At 45.7% G+C, this 19312-nt stretch overlaps 1 long non-coding RNA gene and 1 other non-coding gene across 3 annotated transcripts; one reads left to right on the top strand and one right to left on the bottom strand.

Moving 5' to 3' along the window:
• The first annotated feature begins 4764 nt into the window (after positions 1-4764).
• LOC124508986 (U1 spliceosomal RNA) lies at positions 4765-4928 on the top strand. Its single transcript, XR_006961353.1, has one exon. It is a non-coding gene; the product is annotated as a U1 spliceosomal RNA (small nuclear RNA).
• A 2616-nt stretch (positions 4929-7544) lies between these two features.
• On the bottom strand, positions 7545-16754 carry LOC124508898 (uncharacterized). Of its 2 annotated transcripts, XR_006961332.1 has the most exons (4): positions 15989-16754; positions 15724-15883; positions 15551-15636; positions 7545-8301 (listed from the first exon to the last, which is right to left on the bottom strand). It is a non-coding gene; the product is annotated as an uncharacterized LOC124508898 (long non-coding RNA). The 2 variants fall into 2 exon arrangements; XR_006961331.1 differs by lacking the exon at positions 15989-16754 and having other exon boundaries at positions 15724-15949.
• Between the last annotated feature and the right edge of the window lie 2558 nt (positions 16755-19312).

Here is a 19312-nt window from a genome sequence, read left to right as displayed (position 1 = left end):
CAAACACATACTGAACTGTCCCATAGTAGGTTTGTATTTCATAGCTGTATGGTCGTAACAGTTCTGTAACAACGTTGTGTATATTGTAGGATTGAGCTAATGACTAAATGGATGTTGGGAGTCAAGGTTCTTACTGTTGGAGAAAGGAGATACAAACAAATATGGAATGATGGTCCGCCTGGGTGGCTCAGTCTGTTGAGCATCCGACTCTTGATTTCAGCTCAGGTCATGATCTCACGGTTCATGAGTTTGGGCCCTCCGTCGGGCTCTGTGCTGATGGCTCAGAGCCTGGAGCCTGCTTCAGATTCTGTCCGTCTGTCTGTCTGTCTGTCTCTCTCTCTCTCTCTCTCTCTCTGCCCCTGCTCATGCTCTGTCTCTCTTGCTCTCAAAAATAAATAAACATTTGGGGCCCCTGGGTGGCTCAGTCGGTTAAGCGCCTGACTTTCGCTCAGGTCACGATCTCGCGGTTCATGGGTTCAAGCCCCACATCGGGCTCTGTGCTGACAGCTCGGAGCCTGGAGCCTGCTTTGAATTGATTCTGTGTCTCCCTTTCTCTCTGCCCCTCCCCTGCTCATTCTCTCTCTCTCTCTCTCTCTCTCTCTCTCACAAAAATAAACATTTAAAAAATAAATAAATAAACATTAAAAACAAAAACAAAAACACGGGGTGCCTGGGTGGCTTAGTCGGTCAGTTGGTTAAGCGTTCAACTTCAGCTCAGGTCATGATCTCACGGTTTGTGAGTTCGAGCCCCTCATCAGGCTCTGTGCTGACAGCTCGGAGCCTGGAGCCTGTTTATTCTGTGTCTCCCTCTCTCTCTCTGTCCCTCCCCTGCTTGTGATCGGTCTCTCTCTCTCTCTCAAAAATAAATAAACGTTAAAAAAATTAAAGCAAGCAAACAAACAAATATGGAATGGTGGAGGGCAAGGAGGACCCACTTGCATAAAATTGAGAGTTGGAATTTAAGGTACTGGTGTGGGCTCATTATTTATTTTTTTAATTTTGTTTTTTAAAGAGAGAGAAGGAGCGAGTGGGGGAGAGGGCATAGAGAGAGGGAGAGAGAATTTTCTTTACGTTTATTAATTTATTTTGAGAGGGGGGAGAGGGGCAGAGACAGAGGTAGAGAGAGTCTTAAGCAGGTTCCACACCTAGCAGGGAGCCGGAGGCAGGGCTCAATATCATGACCCCAAGGTTATGACCTGAGCCAAAATCAAGAGACGGATGCTTAACCAACTGAACCACCCACGTAGCTGTCCCTGGGCTCATTGCTTTTAATCTACATCTGTAGATAGGTGTTAGGAAATACACGTATTCTCTACCTCTATCCACTGAAGGGGCCTAGAGGCAAAGACAGTAGCATTAGACATACCTACCGCCTTGATCTTGCTTCCTTTCTTTTTCTTTTTTCTTTTTTTCTTTTCTTTCTGTCTCCTCCTCCTCCTCCTCCTCCTCCTCCTCCTCCTCCTCCTCCTCCTTCTCTTAACGTTTATTTGTTTAACGTTTATTTGTTTTTGAGACAATGTGTGAGCGGGGGAGGGGCAGAGAGAGGGGGGCTGAGGATCCAAAGCGGGCCGAACTCACCAACCGAACCCGTGAGATCACGACCTGAGCCAAAGTCGGCCGCCCAACCGACTGCGCCACGCAGGCGCCCCTTGATCTTGTTTTCTAAAACCACTCCCCACTAAAAAGAACCAGGCCTCTTTGGAGAAATAGGTAATTTTCACGAGCCAAGACAGATACATAATGGCCCTGGAACATCTTGTGCCAGAAGACACGGAAATGCTCCAAAAATGTTATGGACATGTCCGAAGGACACCGTAGGCACCCTGAAGGGGTTTTTATAGGCCCGATCTGAGAACATCAGAACGTCAAAATAAATTTCAAAACAGTTTTGGGTTACAAACAACTGGACAAAATAACAACCATGAGTTCGTATCGTTAGCACATAGGGAAGGAGGGAAAGTCCTACCTTACGATGCCAGCTGATAACTGAAGAATGAATGATGGCATTAGAAAATGGACATTTGGCAATCATAACGCAAGAGCCCTCAGTGGATGCTAAAAACTGTTGTGTTAAACAGGATGTTCACATATCCTCACATTATCTCCATACAAATCACTTAATAATTACAAAGGGAAAACTCGATGAACACCTCCAGTGGCCGACAGTTGCAGTGCTGGCCCCAGTACCCAGGTGCTTCTGCAACACCCCAGCCTACTGACTTTGGCCTTCGCCATGTGACTTGCTTTGGCTAATGGGACATTAGTAAATGGGATGCAAGCAGAAGGTTGAAAATCACTTGCTCATTAAGACTGGCTCTCACTTGCCTGTCCTGAGGCCACCATGAGAAGAAGCCTGGGTTAGCCCGTTGGAGGATGACATCGCCCGAGTGAACGTGAACCGTGTCTGCCGAAGTCCCCTAGACCGACTAGGCCCCAGGTGACCTGCAGGCTGGCTGCCGCGGCTCCAGCGATCCCACTTGAGACCGGCAGAACTGCCCGGTGGAACCCAGCCAGAATCGCTGATCCACAGAATTGTGAGCAAGTGAAACGGTCATTATTTCCAATCGCTAAGTTTTACGGCCACCTGTTACACAGAGACGGGTAACCGATACGCCGCCTTCACTAAGTAGTCGATGTTAACCCCACCAGTAACAGAACAGACTGCCTTCACGTGCCTCCACACGTGGTGCCCAGAGGAGGCCTGTATACATCTGCTAGGTCTGTCATAATAAAATACCACCAACTGGGTGGCTTAAAAAAACAGAAGTGTCTTCTCTCACAGTTCTGGAAGCTAGAGGTCCAAAAGCAAGGTGCCAGCAGGGCCATACTCTCTCTGAGGCTCTGAGTGGAATCGTCCCTCCTTACTCCCCAGCTTCCGGTGGTGACAAGCCAATCCTTGGCTCGCTTGCGGCTACATCACTACACTCTCTGCTTCTGCCATCGCATGGTGTTCTGTCAGCGAGTCTCTTCACGTTGCCGTCTTCCTCGCGTAAGGAAAACAGTCACATTGGATCAGGGCCCGCTCGAGTGACCTCACCTTCACCCGACTGTATCTGCAAAGATCAGATTTCCAAAGAAGGTCACAGTCCCAGGTACCAGGACTTAGGACTTCAACATATTGTTTTGGAGGGACACAAACCAACCCATAACAGACACGGTATCATTTACGTAGCCTTCGTGTCAAAAATGCATTCCTGAATGTACTTGCGAGGGAAGCCAGGACAACTCAAAAACTGAAGGACGGTCTCCAAAATGACTGGCCCGTAGTCTTCAAAAAGGCCTGCATAATGAAATGCAAAGAACTACCTGGGAACTATTTCAGATAAAGAGACATGACAACTGAATGCAACACATGATTTTGAATTTTCCTTTGCTCTAAAGGACATTATTGGGACAATTGGTGGAAAAGGGAATAACGTCTGTAGAGTAGTAAGATTGTATCAGTGTTCATTTCTTGGTTTTGATAATTTTCCTGGGGTTAGGGAAGAGAACCATTTGTTTGTTTTGAGGAGTAGTACACCCTAAGAAAGGAAACTTCCTGAAACAACTAACAATCCAAAACGTGGGCCACCTGGGTGCTCAGTCCCTTAAGGGAACGAGCCTTGGTCATGATCTCACGGTTGGGGGCGGGGAGGGGGCGGAGAGGGGGTTCGGTGCGCGTGGGGCTCCCCGCTGACAGCACGCACGAAGCCTGCTTGGGATTCTCCCTCTCCCCTGCTCTCGCCCGTCCTCCCGTTCTCTCTCAAAATAAATTAAAAAACAAAAGAAAAGAAAAGTAAAGTAAAAAGGATGTACAACACGTTAACTCGGATCTTGACGCTGCTAGAACCTCAGAGAAGTCTTTGCTGACCCAATAATCTCTAGTCCTGTCTCTTGCCTTGCTTTGCTCCAGGGACCCGATCACCCAGGAACACACAACACTTCGATCATTTTGCTCCTATCTGAAGAGGATATTTACCTTTACCTCCACTCGATCTCCGGAGAGAATCTTCTTGTACAGAAGAGGAAAAGACAAATCCGGGCAGGCTGAAAGAGGCAGCCGAAGCCCACAGGATGAAAACGTGATATTTCCGTTCATTTGATTTTCGGAGACCATTCGACGCCCCTCCCCAGCCCACACATCTACTCTTGAGAATGGACGCCTTGTCCTGACTGACGCCCTCTGTTCAAATTTTCCTTTGGTTGTCGCAGGATTAGGTTACTACGTAATCCGAAAGGTCATACTGAGGATTAAGACAATTTCATGTTAAATTGGTGACAAAACTCTTAGTATTTAAGGTTGAGTTGATTCTCTGTTGCGTATTGCATGTAATTTTCGTTGCAAGGAAGGGGAGACTTAACCCACCGCCTCGGTGGGGCCTGCAACTTCTGGACGCCGCGGGACCCCGTCTTCTCGGGTCTCCCCTCCGGGTCCCGACTCCTCGCCGCCCTCCCCCCATCCTTCGCTCCGTGCACCGGCGGTCTGCCGGGACACTAGCACATCCGTTGTCCCAGAGCTGGAGCCGCGACGCGGGGAAGCGCGCGACAAGGCGTGGCGTATGTAGATGAACAAGCGCGCAGAGGCTGCCGGTCCCGGACCGCCTGGGCGCGCACGTCCCGCGTGGGGGCTAGGCAAAGGCGCCCGAGGTTGTTTTGCGGACGGGAGAGGTTGGAGCTGAGGGGGGGCTGCGGGCAGCCGGGGCGCGGAGGCCGCGTGAGGCAAGTGACCGTGTGTAAGAAGCGTGGCGAGGGCCAGGGTGTGGGTCGAGGCGGGGCGTGCAACTCATACTTACCTGGCAGGGGAGATACCATGATCACGAAGGTGGTTTTCCCAGGGCGAGGCTTATCCATTGCACTCCGGATGTGCTGACCCCTGCGATTTCCCCAAATGTGGGAAACTCGACTGCATAATTTGTGGTAGTGGGGGACTGCGTTCGCGCTTTCCCCTGAGTTTTCGTGTTCTGAATGGAAGAAGCTGAGATTAGCCACGCGGCGCCGTTGTGTGTTTCGGTCTCGCACCCCCGGTACAGACACGCTGGGCTGTTGGCGCTACTCTTCGTACTAACGCGTCCCGGGACGCCCAAAACAAGCTTGAAAGGAAGTAGAAGCCCGCTTCTCGGCTTTTGCTTGGCTTTGTTTGGTTTACCTTTATCTCGTTTTCCGCCAACTATAGCCCGCGTACTGCGGCAGCACGAAGATTTTTCCGGTTGCCTGAAAACGTGGTGATAGGCGGGCGCGTGAGGGTTTGCGGGGGAGCCAGGAGACAGCGCAGAAGTACATCTTCACTTCGTGGTCGTTTTCTTTTCTTTGTAAGTTCTGCGACGCCTCGTTCCCCCCCCGTCCCCCGCCACAGCAGTGTCTCCTTGAAATCCACCACCCTGCTCTGCTAACTTGTGCGTAGTGCTTCACTTCAAAAAGGTCTGTTTGAGCTCAACTTCTGTAGCAGTTCACCACGGAATCTGTGTTGTAGGCTTTCCCAAACCAGGGGCAGAGGAGAAACTCGCCCAGTCTTTAAGCCTCACGGGCCTTAGCGGCCCGGGGACCCCCACTTTCTTTTGCAATTTCCTTTCTTTACCATCCTCCACCTTCACTGCCACCAACCCCGCCACCTTCATTCCTCCTGGGTCGTTCATTCCTACTGCTCGCGTCGCTCTCTTCCTCTCAGAGCGTGCAGTAAAGACACTCTGTGGGAGAAACCCTGTACTACTACCCAGTGCAGGGCTTTGTCTCTGTTACTGGGCGTCTTCCTCTTTCTCCTTTGTGTCCCCCAGGCACAAGATGGTCCCTAAATGTTTCGTAAATGCCACACCACGAGAGTATTGAAACCAGTTTTTGGTTTGGTTTGGTTTTACGGGGAACCAGCAGCTGAGCTGCGGAATACTTCCATTGTTCTGGAGGTACAAAGTAGCATCTTTCCAGGGGCGCCTGGGTGGCGCAGTCGGTTGGGCGTCCGACTTCAGCCAGGTCACGATCTCGCGGTCCGTGAGTTCGAGCCCCGCGTCAGGCTCTGGGCTGATGGCTCAGAGCCTGGAGCCTGTTTCCGATTCTGTGTCTCCCTCTCTCTCTGCCCCTCCCCCGTTCATGCTCTGTCTCTCTCTGTCCCAAAAATAAATAAACGTTGAAAAAAAAAAAAAAAGTAGCATCTTTCCTAAAGTATGCCCTCGAGGGAGTAACCTACATTCTTCACCTTCTTTGTGTGTTTTGTGACAAGGTCCTTCCTTGGATAGTGCGGTCAACTCATTTATGTGTGTTTTTGTTAAGCACCCTGCCCCACACTAATATGTAACTTGCTGCTTGCACTCTACCCCCACCCCAACAGACACCGTAAACATGTAAACCAGGGACCAAGGGATGTACCTACCACCCTCCTACCTTTGCCCGGAATAAGGCCCCCTTGGTACAAACAAGCAGATTAGCGGATGGATAGGTGCGACACTGTATTACTGCCTTTTGCCCCGCACTTGCTGTTTCTTTGCATTTACACAGCACCTTCACGTTTTCAAAGCACTGTACCAATGTTTATTAATCCTCACAACACCCCTGTGAGGTAGGTAGGTCAGTATGTCCTTTGTAGTAGAGAAACTGAGGCAGACAGAGGTCAAGCGAACCAAACCTGCCTAGGCCACAAGGGCAGCCGGCGAAGGGACTGCACCCGAGTCCCGAAGCCAGGGCTCTCTGTCCCGTTCATCCACTGGTGAGCATCGAGTGGGCGTCTTCTCACCAGTGAAGGGGACAGACAGGAGGACCAAACACACAGATTTCTCAGGCAACCGGGGGGTGGGGTGGGGGTGGGTAGTACAAACGACATCAGGGAATAACCAGGGAACCACGCCAGTGAAAGAGAGAAACGTGAACCAGCACACCAGTAAGGCAAGAGAACATGCTGGAGAGCAAGGCTGGGATCATGGTGACTACTCAGAAGACCTAGACCAGGGGTGGGGAAAATGTAAACGAGGAACCCACCTACAAGGTGACCAACCCAAATACCTGTGGTTTCCAACTGGAAGAAAAGTTAGACAGTGAAAAAAACCAAACCACACAATCGAATTTTAAATTAGAAATGACGTGGCGATAATTCACATTAAAAAGGCCAATCATATTTGTATTGTAACTGTAACTAGTATCCTTTTTGGAGCCTTCCATTCCAAATATTCCAATTCCCACCCCCCCACGAGGGCTGTTCCTTACAGCACTCTTTCTCTCTCCATACCAATCCGTACACTAGTAGAACTATCAAGTGGCTCGATGGCGTGTCGCAGGGTTAACTGGCCCGGCTAGGGATGGAATTCAGGAAACCATCACAGACGGACCATTCTGTCTGCCTCCTGTATTTTAGAAACAGCTGTTTCGAACCTGCCTCTGCCCAATTCCATCTTCTAGGAAAGGCTGAGAGCACACAGAGAAGCAGTTCATTCTTTCGTAAGGGGACTGGTGAACCTGGTTCAACATGCCATTTTCAGAGAAAAAAGAGAGAAGACCTGCACTGTAAAGCATAACGAAGGAGTAGATTGATAATAGCTACTCCAAATTTTAGAGTGATACAATGACCACAGAGTTAAAAACTATCACTGTTACCACGGTTTATTTGACAATAGTCGGTTTAGTCTACAAGTTTAAGGCAAACATACTAATGCAGTCGCTTTTCATCAGAAATCATACTTATAAAGATTACATAAAGTCTGTCCCAAAACTTCTAAGGAATGTTCATTAATTAAAAATAAGTCTGATTAAGATGCTTTTACCAGGATACATGGATGAACTAAGGTGGCATACAATGTTTTTAAAAAAAACAAAACAAAACAAAACAAAACATAACAAAAACACCAAAAGAAAACAAAAGGTAATGGCAACCTTTATCTTGTCTGAACAATGCATCTTTGAAAGGGTTAAACATCAGAAATTACTTAAAGGGAAATAAGATTGGCAGCCATAAGGAACGCTATTCAGAAAATAAAGACAGTTACAGAGGCTACTTAAAAAAGGACTGAACGCTGGGCTTCGGAAGAGGAGGAGCGCACGGTGACGGACAACCGTCCCAGGGAGCACACGGGGAGCTGCAGGAGGGCAGCGTTCCACCACACAGACGGACGGACCCGCAAAACCCGTGGACGGCACCGCTCCATCGCTTCTCAGAAAAAAAGGAGAGTAGATGCGCTTGGTCAGCTGTTTCTTTTGTTTCCAGTGAGCAGTAAATGCCTAATCTCATTAAGAAAACAAAAATAAAATCTGAAGGAAGGCAGCCCTTTTTAACCAAAGGCGGAGTGTGGCTTATGTGTCTCCATTTAACACTGCCAAGCAGTTCTGCAGCAACTGTAGGTTACCCTAAAAAGGAAGGGAAAATAAATCATGAAGTGCAGACAGCCTGGAAGAGTTGCAGTGACAATATAACAGCGCTGGGAATCCCGTAACTAACGCCACCTTTATTAAGACAACAGAACTCCGGAAACAGCTACTCACTATCCACACACGTACACGGGTTTAAAGACATAAAACCGTACGTATCCTTTGTTTCACGCACAAGGTTTTCCACACACCAGATTTCTTCAGGGCATTTCCGTCAAATCAGTATTATGGTGTTGAATCACTCGGCATGGTTCTAATGAGGGATGAAACATGCCCTGTGTGTCCAAGTCAAACTACCGGACGTTTTGCAAGACCGGTTCTTATCCCTTTCCTCTAGCCGTTAAAATCTGTGTATTAGGGTAGAGGCATATTAAATTATAACGTACACTTTCAGGACTAAAGTAGTGAGTGATACCAGTTTTTATACACATAGCCGTAAGTTCCCGTACGACGGCATTCTGTAACATTCAGACAGGCCTACGTACCCATTTGTAAAACATGGGCGCTGGCATCCAAATTTAGACACGTGTCCGGACAAATGTAAGCATATATGCATTACGCCGATAAATACATGGGGTAAAGGAAAACCTCTTCCTTCCAGTAAGTAGAAAGCCAACTAAAACGATGGGATTAGAAAAGTGACCGTCTGGCAGCCACCACGATAATCGACGGAGGCAAAAGTCATGAACGGTGGCTTTGAGCATAAGGCTGAAATGCCAATACCGTAGCCATTAGCTACGTGCGGCGATGGAAAATTTAAATTTCTGTTAATTAAAGTGAAATAAAAACTCAGTTTCTCAGTTGCACCAGCCACATTTCAAGTGTAGGCGTTTGACGGCCACGTGTGGCTACTTAGTGGCTACCGTGCCAGACAGTGCTGATGACAGGATACTTCTTCCATCATCACACAAAATTCTGTGGGACAGTGCTGGGTAAGCGATGGGGTATTTACACAGTCCCAAGTATCTCCCCGCAGAATACTTCTTCATTTCAAAGTGTAAAATAGTAACTTGGCCACTGAGGAACCTGCAGACATCATCACTTGAACCAAATGATCAACGTCAGACATTGCCAGCGAGGCAACTCATCAACAGCATGTACCTCCTGAAAGGATGCAACAACGAGAAGGTCCGAGCACCACTTCTGGGAGATTCCCGCCACAGGTGGGGAATCTAAACTCAATAACTAGACGAACCCCAAGCGAGGGACATTTTATAGACCTGTGCGTTTCAGTGTCCAATGTTATGAAATACAAAGACTCAGGAACTTTCCGGGTTCAGGAAGTCTAAAACGACACGTGCGGGGGGTGCAGGGCAGGGAGGGCACCTGGCTGGCCCAGTTGGTAGAGCGCGCGACTCTCTCGACTCTCTCGATCCTGGGGGTCGTGAATTCAAGCCCTACAGCGGGTGTAGAGCTCATCCCAAGAAAAACGAAAAGTCACGCCTGGGTGGCTCTGTCGGTTAAGTGTCCGACTCTCGGTTTCTGCTCAGGTCACAATCTCACGGTCTCGGTTTCGTGAGTTGGAGCCCTCCCCCACCCCACCCTGCGCCCCGGGCTCTGCACTGACAGCGCCGGAGCCTGCCTTGGGATTCTCCCTCTCTCTCCCTCTCTCTCTCCTCTCTCTCTCTCTCTCTCTCTCTCTCTCTCTCTCTCGCTTGCTCGCTCTGCCTCTCCCCTTCTCCCACGTGTGCGCTCGCGCTCTCTCTCGCTCGCTCTCTCAAAATAAATACATAAACTTAAAAAATAAATAAAAAGACCGCCGAATGTCATGTATTATCTTGAGTATCCTTTTGTCACTAAAGACATTATTCATTGTTAGACAACTGGTGGCATAAAAGTCTGTGGATTAGATAATAGTACTGTATCCATAGTAATTTCCTGATCTTTGTAATTGCTCCAAGTATTCAAGAGAATTATTTGGTGTTAGGAAATCGACACTGAAGTGTTTAAGAGCCAAGAGACTTCCTAGCTGCAACCTAAATGGTTTAAGACAAAAACAGGTACGTATAAGGGTAGGGGTGTGGGGTGTGTGTGTACTGTGTAAAGAGGAAAAGGAAAGAGGGAGGGAGGAAGAGGGGGAGGGGAGGACAGAGCGAACATGACAATATGCACATTTGAGGACTCTAGTGACAACTATCCAGGGATTCTTTGTACTTTTCTTGCAACTTTACTGAGCGCCTGAAATTGGGTGAACATAAACATTTAAGAATTTCAAGTGCCCCAGTTAACTGTCCATGTTGTGCCAGTAGAACGATGGATTCTGAGCCTGTCTGTATTTCTGACATGATCTTCTTAAAGGTATATCCCTCCAGTGGGACGAAGTCCAAGGATACACATCCTGCACTTGACACACTGCCAACGCCCTCCAGAAGGGTGTGCCCTGGTCCACACTTACCCACCAGGCACGAGGACTCCACGCCCTCATAGGCAGCAGTAGCATCCCCCTTTTTTTTTTTCCACTGCCTTTATCATACATTCTATGCTTCATTAATAAAGTATCTGAGACTATCTTCAAGGACACAAAAGTGACCAAATGACCTAATTTTCTGTTATAACCAGGTTCCAAAAAATGGCAAGACATATCCCGGTTATAATGAGTGAAATCCAAAGTAGTTTTAAACCATCTGGATGTAAATTTAACCAATGTCTAATCTCTTTGGAATAACTTATATGGATTCTGGGACCAAAATGGGACTTTGTTCAGATTTGCAAAATCATCAAGAAACCTCAGACGAGAGGGCAGGGTTTCTCAACCTCGGCGGGTTTTTTTTTTTTTTTAAGCTTTATTTATTATTTTTTTAAATGTTTATTTTATTTTATTTTTGAGAGACAGAGAGAGAGAGAGAGAGAGAGAGAGAGAGAGAGAGAGAGAGAGGAGAGAATCCCAAGCACGCTCCACGGTTATCAGTGCAGAGCTGGACACGGGGCTCGAACTCACAAATCCGTGAGATCATGACAGGAGCGGAAACCAAGAGCCAGACGCTTCACTGACTGAGCCACCCAGGCGCCCCAAGTTTTATTAAAGTAATCTCTCTACACCCAACGTGGGGCTTGAACTGGCGACTCCGAGATCGAGAGTCACACGCTCTTCCGACCGAGCCAGCCAGGCACCACCCACCCTACCCCCCATTTAAAAAAAGATTTTATTTCATCATTATTTTTTAAATTTATTATCATTTTCTTAGGTAGGTCAAGAGGCGGATGCTTGACTGACTGAGCCACCCAGGCGCCCCTGAACGATTTTATTTTTAAAGTCATCTCTACACCCGACGTGGGGCTCGGACCTACAACCCTGAGAACACGAGTTCCACGCTCCACCGACTGAGCCATCCAGTCTCAGTGTCCCTCAGTCTCGGCAGACTTGAGGTATTTGGGGCCGTCGAATCCTTTCTAATGGGGGCTCTCCTGTGCCCTGTCAAAAGTTTAGCAGCATTCCTGCCCTCTGCGCCCTACATACCGGTCGTAAACCCACCCATCCTCTGTTGTGACTACCAGACATGTCTCCAGAAATTGCTAAATGTCTCCCGGGAGGCAAAACTGCCTCTAGTTGAGAGAGCCACTGGAGTAGAAGACCCATCAGAGAACACATTTCAGAAAGGACCTGAAAAGCACAGAAATCTGGAAACCAGAGGCTGACAACCATCTATATAGTAAGGGTCAGCAAACTTTCTGTAAAGGGCTTAAACACGTAGTAAACGTTTTAGACTTTGAGAGACATGTGGTCTCTGTTTTGCTGTAGTAGTATGAAAGCAACCACAGACGGAGCACAAAGGAACGAGCTTGGCTGTATTCCAGGAAAACTTCACTTACAGATGAAATCTAAATTTCACGTAATTATCACGTGTCATGAAATACTATTCTTTCGCCTTTTTTTAAAGAACCACTGAGGGGCACCTGGGTGGCTCAGTCGGTCAAGCGTCGTCCGACTCTCGATTTCGGCTCAGGTCATGATCTCACGGTTGGTCGTGAGATCAGCCCCGCCTGGGATTCTGCACTGGGCGTGGAGCCTGCTTAACATACTCTCTCTCCGGGACACCTGGGTGGCTCTTTCGGGTAGGTGTCTGACTCTTGGGTTTCGGCTCAGGTCATGGTCTGGCGGTTAGGGAGTTCAAGCCCTGCATCGGGCTTCACGCTGACAGTGAGGAGCCTGCTTGGTGTTTTCTCTCTCTCTCTCTCTCTCTCTCTCTCTCTCTCTCTCCCTCCCTCTCTCTCTCTGCCCCTTCCCTGCTGGTGCTCTATCTCTCTCTCCCTCTCAAAAAACCAACGCCATTCTTGGCTCACAGGCTACACAAAAACAGACAGGCTGTAATCTGCTAATCCTTCCTTAAACCTATTAACAAAATCCTGAAGAGATTTTATAACCTCCTTACAAAGAACAAACATAGTGAACATTAGAAACCAACACGGGTGCAGTAACAATAAATCGTGCCAACCTTATCGAAATATTTTCTTTTGAGAGGGTGATTAGACCAGGAAATCTGTAACATATAGCTTCATTGTAATGAGGAATTGGATACATCTTGTATCCATCACAGATAAAATGGAAACGGTTGATGATAGTATAAATAGGTGAATTCCTAGCTACCCAAATAGCCATCACCAAAGAATACTCATTAATAACTTAATATCAATTAGTATAGAAAGAAAGGAAGGGAACTACAAATTCAGCCTTTTTGGGTACCGTGCACTTATCCGGTTAGATGAACCAATGTTGACTCCTTTGGTCCCGATCAATCTTTTAAAGTAAAACTTAGATGACGACATAAAAGGGAAGTTCATACAAACTACAAATGTCCATCACTTGGGAGTAATCACCACTCTCCTAGTCAACTACTATATGATCAAATCGAAGTTTCCAAAAGATCTCACGCTGGGCTACAACTAGCAAGCTACAATTTGACAGACATAACTGTGGCCTGCAACTTCATTTTAAAAATTAAATGCTCAGTACATGAAAAAGTTCTAGAGACCTGTTGCACGACAATGTGAATATACTTAACAAGGCTGAACCGTACACTTTAAAAGTGGGTGAGATGGTACATTTATGTGTTTTTTACCACAAAAATGAAAACTATTCCTACAAAGAATTAAACACACAACTATAGGTTGGAGGCTCGAAAACAGACCAAGGAGGAGGAGAATGAGGAGAAGATGTGTGATTATAAGCCAAATCAAGCTGGTGTAAGATGGCACTAAACAAAACAAAACAAAACAAAACAAAACACAAAAGAACCAAAAAACAACAAAAAAAAAAAACAAACCCTTATACGAAAAGCAAAAAGAAAAAGAAAAAACACAAAAAACCCTTATGCCTCTAAAACTGCCGTAAGGACAAACGTGTACAATAAAAAGTCCACGTGTGGAAAGGTGTTTCCATTTCTGGGTGCAATATTGAAAAAAATTTTTAATGTTTATTTACTTATTTATTTTTTTTGAGAAAGAGAGAGACAGACATAGAGACGGAGAGAGACAGAGCATGAGCAGGGGAGGGGCAGAGAGAGAAAAGAGGGAGACACAGAATCCGAAGCAATTCCAGGCTCTGAGCTGTCAGCACAGAGCCCGACGTCGGGCTCGAACTCACCAACTGTGAGATCGTGAGATCGTGAGATCGTGACCTGAGCCAAAGACAGAGGCCTACCCAACTGAGCCACCAAGGGGCCCCTGCACGCAATATTTGAAAACAGCAATGACCTAGTGTAATAATATAAAAAGCTTATTGAAATGTATGGGATAAAATATATTTAGCTCAAAGATGTCTAGCTTGTAGGAGAGAATATATTCAAATATTTGAGGGTAATATATCCAAATGTTTCTGTGGGAGAAATTAAATTCATTTTTCTTTCTTTTTTTAAAGCCGACCCGTTTATTTTGAGAGTTTGAGAGAGAGAGAGAGCGCGCGAGCGAGCGAGCGAGCGCACGAGCGGGGAGGGGCAGGGAGAGAGAGAACCCCAAGCAGACTCCACGCAGAGTTGGACGCAGGGCTCCTCCAGCTGACAAACTGTGAGACCATGACCTGACCGAAACCAAGAGTCGGACCCTCAAACGACAGAGCCACCCAGGCATCCGTCAAATTTATCTTTCTTATTTCACGTGACAAAACTCTGACCAATTTGTCAAAGTGACACAGAAGCAGATTTCTGTGCGTTATGGAGTGTCCCGAACGTCTTAGTAGAGTTTCAAGCTTTTTAATGACTTTCAAAGCGTAAATACTATAAATATATTTAAAAAAAAAAACAAAAAAAAAAAACCACTAACAAGTTTATTTAAATTTCTTTAATACTTCTAATTTGGGGAATTTTGAATATATTTTTACTTTCAGTCCTTCTGATTGAAGCCAGCAAATATTAAATTTTTAAAGAAGTTTTTATTAAAGATAGATTTATCTTTTTTAAGCAGTCACAAATGATACTGGTTTCCATATTAGGTACTAGGGTCTTGCAGAGCTGACCGCTTAGAGAAATTGTACGTATTATTCTTGCTTGAATTAGATGATCTTTAAGTTCGCTCGCAATTCTAAGATTCTCTAGTTCTAACCTTATTAGAAGGCTCGGGCCAAGCTTTATCTTAACTACGAGAAAGGGCTGAATCTGGAGGAAACAAACACTATAAAAAACGCTGGGCGAAGGATATTTATTTACTAACATTAAATTATTTTGAAGTACTAAAATGATCTTCAAAAATTAGCATTCCAATTACAATTCATTCTAATCCAGGAATGGTTCTTCCAATATCCCTCCAGAAAGAAACTGTCATTAAAGGATTATTATCAATTCCATAACTGACTCCTTCCTTCCTCCCTGCCTTCCTCTCTTTCTTTTTTTTTTAAGTAATCTCTACACCCAACACCCAACGTGGGGCTCAAACTCACATCCAGGAGATCAAGGGTCACATGCTCCACCGAATGAGCCGGCCAGGCACCCCGTAATTCATTCATTCATTCATTCATTCATTCATTCATTCGTTTCTTTCTTTTCTTTCTTTCTCTCTCTCTCTCTTTCTATCTTTCTCTCTCTCTCTCTCCCTCCCTCCCTCCCTTTTCTTTTTAATGTTTATTTTTTACTTTTGGGGGGGGGAAGGGCACAGACCGGGGACAGAGGATCTGAAGGGGGGCCGCACAGCCTAACGTGGGACTTGAAACTCACCAATCGTGAGGACCCAGGTGCCCCAAGACTACTCATTTCTAAATTATAAGTCACGTAAAATATTAAACCTTGACTATGACACTAACCTTTGCATGCTTCAGTTCTAACTCTGCCAGTTCCACTAAATTTTTTCTGAATGCGGCAACTCTTCTCGTCTTAAAATCTATAAGTTCTGTGGACAAAAGAAATTAGGATTAACTATTTAATTCACATAACAGTTGAAGGTATACCGTATAATTAAAGGTTAATATAACAGTACCTTGTTTTGCAGATTCAGATATTTTTTCAAATTTCTGACAACATAATTGTTGGGATGTCTCAGCCTGAAGAACATCTTTATTTTTCGCTCTTGCTTTGTCCAGTGCTTTGTTAGCATTTTCATAATCCACTAGTGACCTAGATCTTCGATAGAGGAGATCCTATACAACAGAATGCTTCGCAGTAAGGCACGCTGCGTGTTTCGAACAGTCACGGGCAACCACCACCACCCCACTGCCCCCATCATCATCAGAGCTAACGCTTACGCCATGAAGATCACATGCCAGTCACCCTCCAAATGGTCTTTATAACAGCTTTATGGAGATGTAATTCACACACAGACACCTCGTTCCAAGTGCACAATTCACGGGGTTTTAGTGTGCTGGCAGAGTTGTATAACCATCGCCACCATCAATTTTGGAGCATTTTTGTCGATCAAAAAGAAACCCCACATCCATCAGCAGTCATTCTTCATTTCCTCCTTGCCACCCCCCAACCCTAGACAACCGCTGATCTGCTTTCTGTCTCTGTAGATTTGCCTATTCTGGGCGTGCCATGAAAAAAAAAAAAAAGGAATCACGTAATGTGTGGCCTTTTCTGTCTGGCTTTCTTCACACAGCATAAAGTTTCGAGTTCATTCATGTTATAACTGAATCAGTACTTCATTCCTCTTGACTGCTAAATAATGTTTCGCCGTAAGGACAGACACACCACGTGGATGTGTCCGTTCACCAGTGGAGAGACATTTGTTTGTTTCCACACTCTGCCTATTATGAATCATGCTGTTATGAACACTTGTGTATAAGTCTGTGTGTGAACATGTCTTCCTTTCTCTTTCTATCTCATTACTTAGGGGTGGAATTGCTGGGTCACTCGGTAATTCTATGTTCGACCTTTTGAGAAACTGCCAGACTGTTTTCCAAAGTGGCTGCGCCATTTTTCATTTCTGCAGACGCTGTACGAGTGTCCCAATTTCTCCACATCCTTGGCAACGCTTATCTTTTTGATTAAAGCCACCTGGTGGTGTGAAGTGGTATCACGCTGTGGTTTTATTTTGTTTTGTAAAGCTTTTATGTATTTATTTAAAAATATATTTTTAGGGGTCCTGGGTGGGTCAGTTGGTTAAGCTTCCGACTTGGGCTCAGGGCATGATCTCATGGTTCCTGAGTTCGAGCCCTGCGTCGGGTCTGTGCTGACAGCTCAGAGCCTGGAGCCTGCTTTGGATTCTGTGTCTCCCTCTCTCTCTGCTCCTCCCCCAGTCGTGCTCTGTCTGTCTCTCGCTCTCAAAAATAAACTAAAATTTCAAAAAAAGGGGGTGGGGAGCCTGGGTTGCTCAGTTGGTTGAGTGGCCGAATTTGGCTCAGGTCATGATCTCGCGGTTGGTGGGTTTGAGCCCCGTGTCGGGGTCTGTGCTGGCAGCTCAGAGCCTGGAGCCTGCTTTGGATTCTGTCTCTCTCTCTCTCTCTCTCTGCTCCTCCCCTACTTGTGCTCTATGTCTCTCTGTCTCTCAAAAATAAATAAATGCTTAAAAATTAAAAAAAAATTAACCTTATTCATTTATTTTTAGAGAGACAGAGAGTGAGAGGGGGTGGGGCAGAGAGAGAGGGGGAACAGAGAATCCCAAGGAGGCTCCGCAGGATCATGCGGGGCTTGAACTCATGAATGGTGAGATCATGACTTGGGCTAAAGCCAAGAGTGGACTTTTACCCAACTGAGCCACCCAGATACCTCTAAAGATTGTATTTTATTTTATTTTATTGAAAATTTTTAAAAAATCTTAATAATCTTAATTTATTTGTGAGTGAGAGAGAGAGAGAGAGTGAGTTTGTGTGGGGGAGGAAAAGAAAGTGGGAGACACAGAATCTGAAACAGGCTCTGAGCTGTGAGCTCAGAGCTGCACTTGGGGCTTGAACTCACAAACCTTGAGTTCATGACCTGAGCTGAAGTCATACATTAACCGACTGAGCCACCCAGGCACCCCATAAAGATTTTATTTTTTAAGCAATCTCTACACCCAATGTGGGGCTTGAACTCATGACCCTGAAATCAAGAGTTGCATGTTCTATAGACAAAGTCAGCCAGGTGCCCCAAGGCCTATTTATAATTTGATAAGGAATGAAAAGCTGGTGTTCAAATCACCACTGATCATATGGGAATTTTCTGTATAATGTATACTGATGCACAAATCAACACTAAATTTGGAATATCTGAGCCGCTAAGTTTTCAGTGTTTTTTTCAGATGTTTCTGTTAAACATGTTTTGGATAGTAAGAGTTTTAGTCTTGTACATACATAGACTTCCAAAAGGAAATTTGGGTTCCCTGGGTGGCTCAGTTGGTTGAGTGACTGATTCTTGATTTCAGGTGAGGTCATGATCTTGTGGTTGGTGGGTTCGAGCCCAGTGTGTGTCTCTGTGCTGACAGTGTGGGGCCTGCTGGGATTCTCTGTCACCCTCTCTCTCTGCCACCATCCCCGACTCTCAAAAATAAATAAATAAACATTAAAAAAGAAAACAAAAGGAAATTTGAGTTGCCTTAATATAAAGCATATCCTGGTTTTATATCTCGCTCACCCTTAAGAGACTTATATAGACCAAATTAGGCATCCTTTAGCTACATAAACTGTTATTTGGGGGTTTTACTTTATGTTTTGTAGGCATTTTACCGGAATGAATATACCAAAATCATAAAAAAAAAAGTTCTAGAGTCTACTGTATCAGAAGTTTATATATAGAGTTTTTATTTATTAAACAGTTTTAAATTTTATTTTTGAGAGGAGACAGAGAGAGTGGAGGAGGGGCAGAGAGAGAGAGACACACACACAGAATCTGAGGCAGGCTCCAAGCTGTCTGCACAGAGGCCAACGTGGGACTTGATCTCACAAACCTCGAGATCATGACCTGAGCCAAAGTCGGATGCTTAACCACCTGAGCCACCCAGGTGCCCCAATTTTTATTTTTTTAAGTAAGCACTAGGCCCTGTTGCATCCACACGACTCCTGAAACAGAATGCTATGGGCACCAGTGACAGTCACAACAAAGTTTATTGTAATGAGAGGCAAGATCGACCGATCAGGACCAACACTTTTGATCAGAGTGCGGCCTTGAACAGCCGGGGTACAGAGTTTTTATAGCCGATCACATCGTTTTATCATCACCTGGGAACAGAACAAAGAAATAGTTCCCAGATGAGTTCGAAACAGTTCCCGGATGGGGTGATTATTTTAGACTTTCTGCCATTAAATTGCAACCAGTGGATCTCCTTGACCCTGCCTCTGATGCTCTTTTCTTTGAACTTTTGTGTCCTTAATTGTTGAAGCCTAATTTACAAGAGTATGAAGCGTAATTTACAAGAGTAAAGCAAGGCTGTTATCTCTTAACCTTCAGTGTTAACACAAAGCTGTTATCTCTCAAGCTACAGGTTAGCCCTACACTACAATTTAACCCTCACAGGCCCAACAGGGGGCTTGAAATCCTGACCCCGAGATTAAGAGTCACATGCTCCACAGACTGAGCCAGCCGGCGCCCCTAATAGGATTCCATTTTAAATAGTCGAATCTAAACTTAAGGGTATTCCTTATAACTAACACTAG

Source organism: Lynx rufus, unplaced genomic scaffold (genome assembly GCF_022079265.1).
Source record: "Lynx rufus isolate CCGP_SWC_20201006 ecotype Redwood Valley unplaced genomic scaffold, mLynRuf1.p SCAF_13, whole genome shotgun sequence".
Lineage (NCBI taxonomy): Eukaryota > Metazoa > Chordata > Mammalia > Carnivora > Felidae > Lynx > Lynx rufus.
The sequence above is the reverse complement of the archived record's forward strand: the minus strand, read 5'-3'. Positions and strand labels throughout refer to the sequence as shown.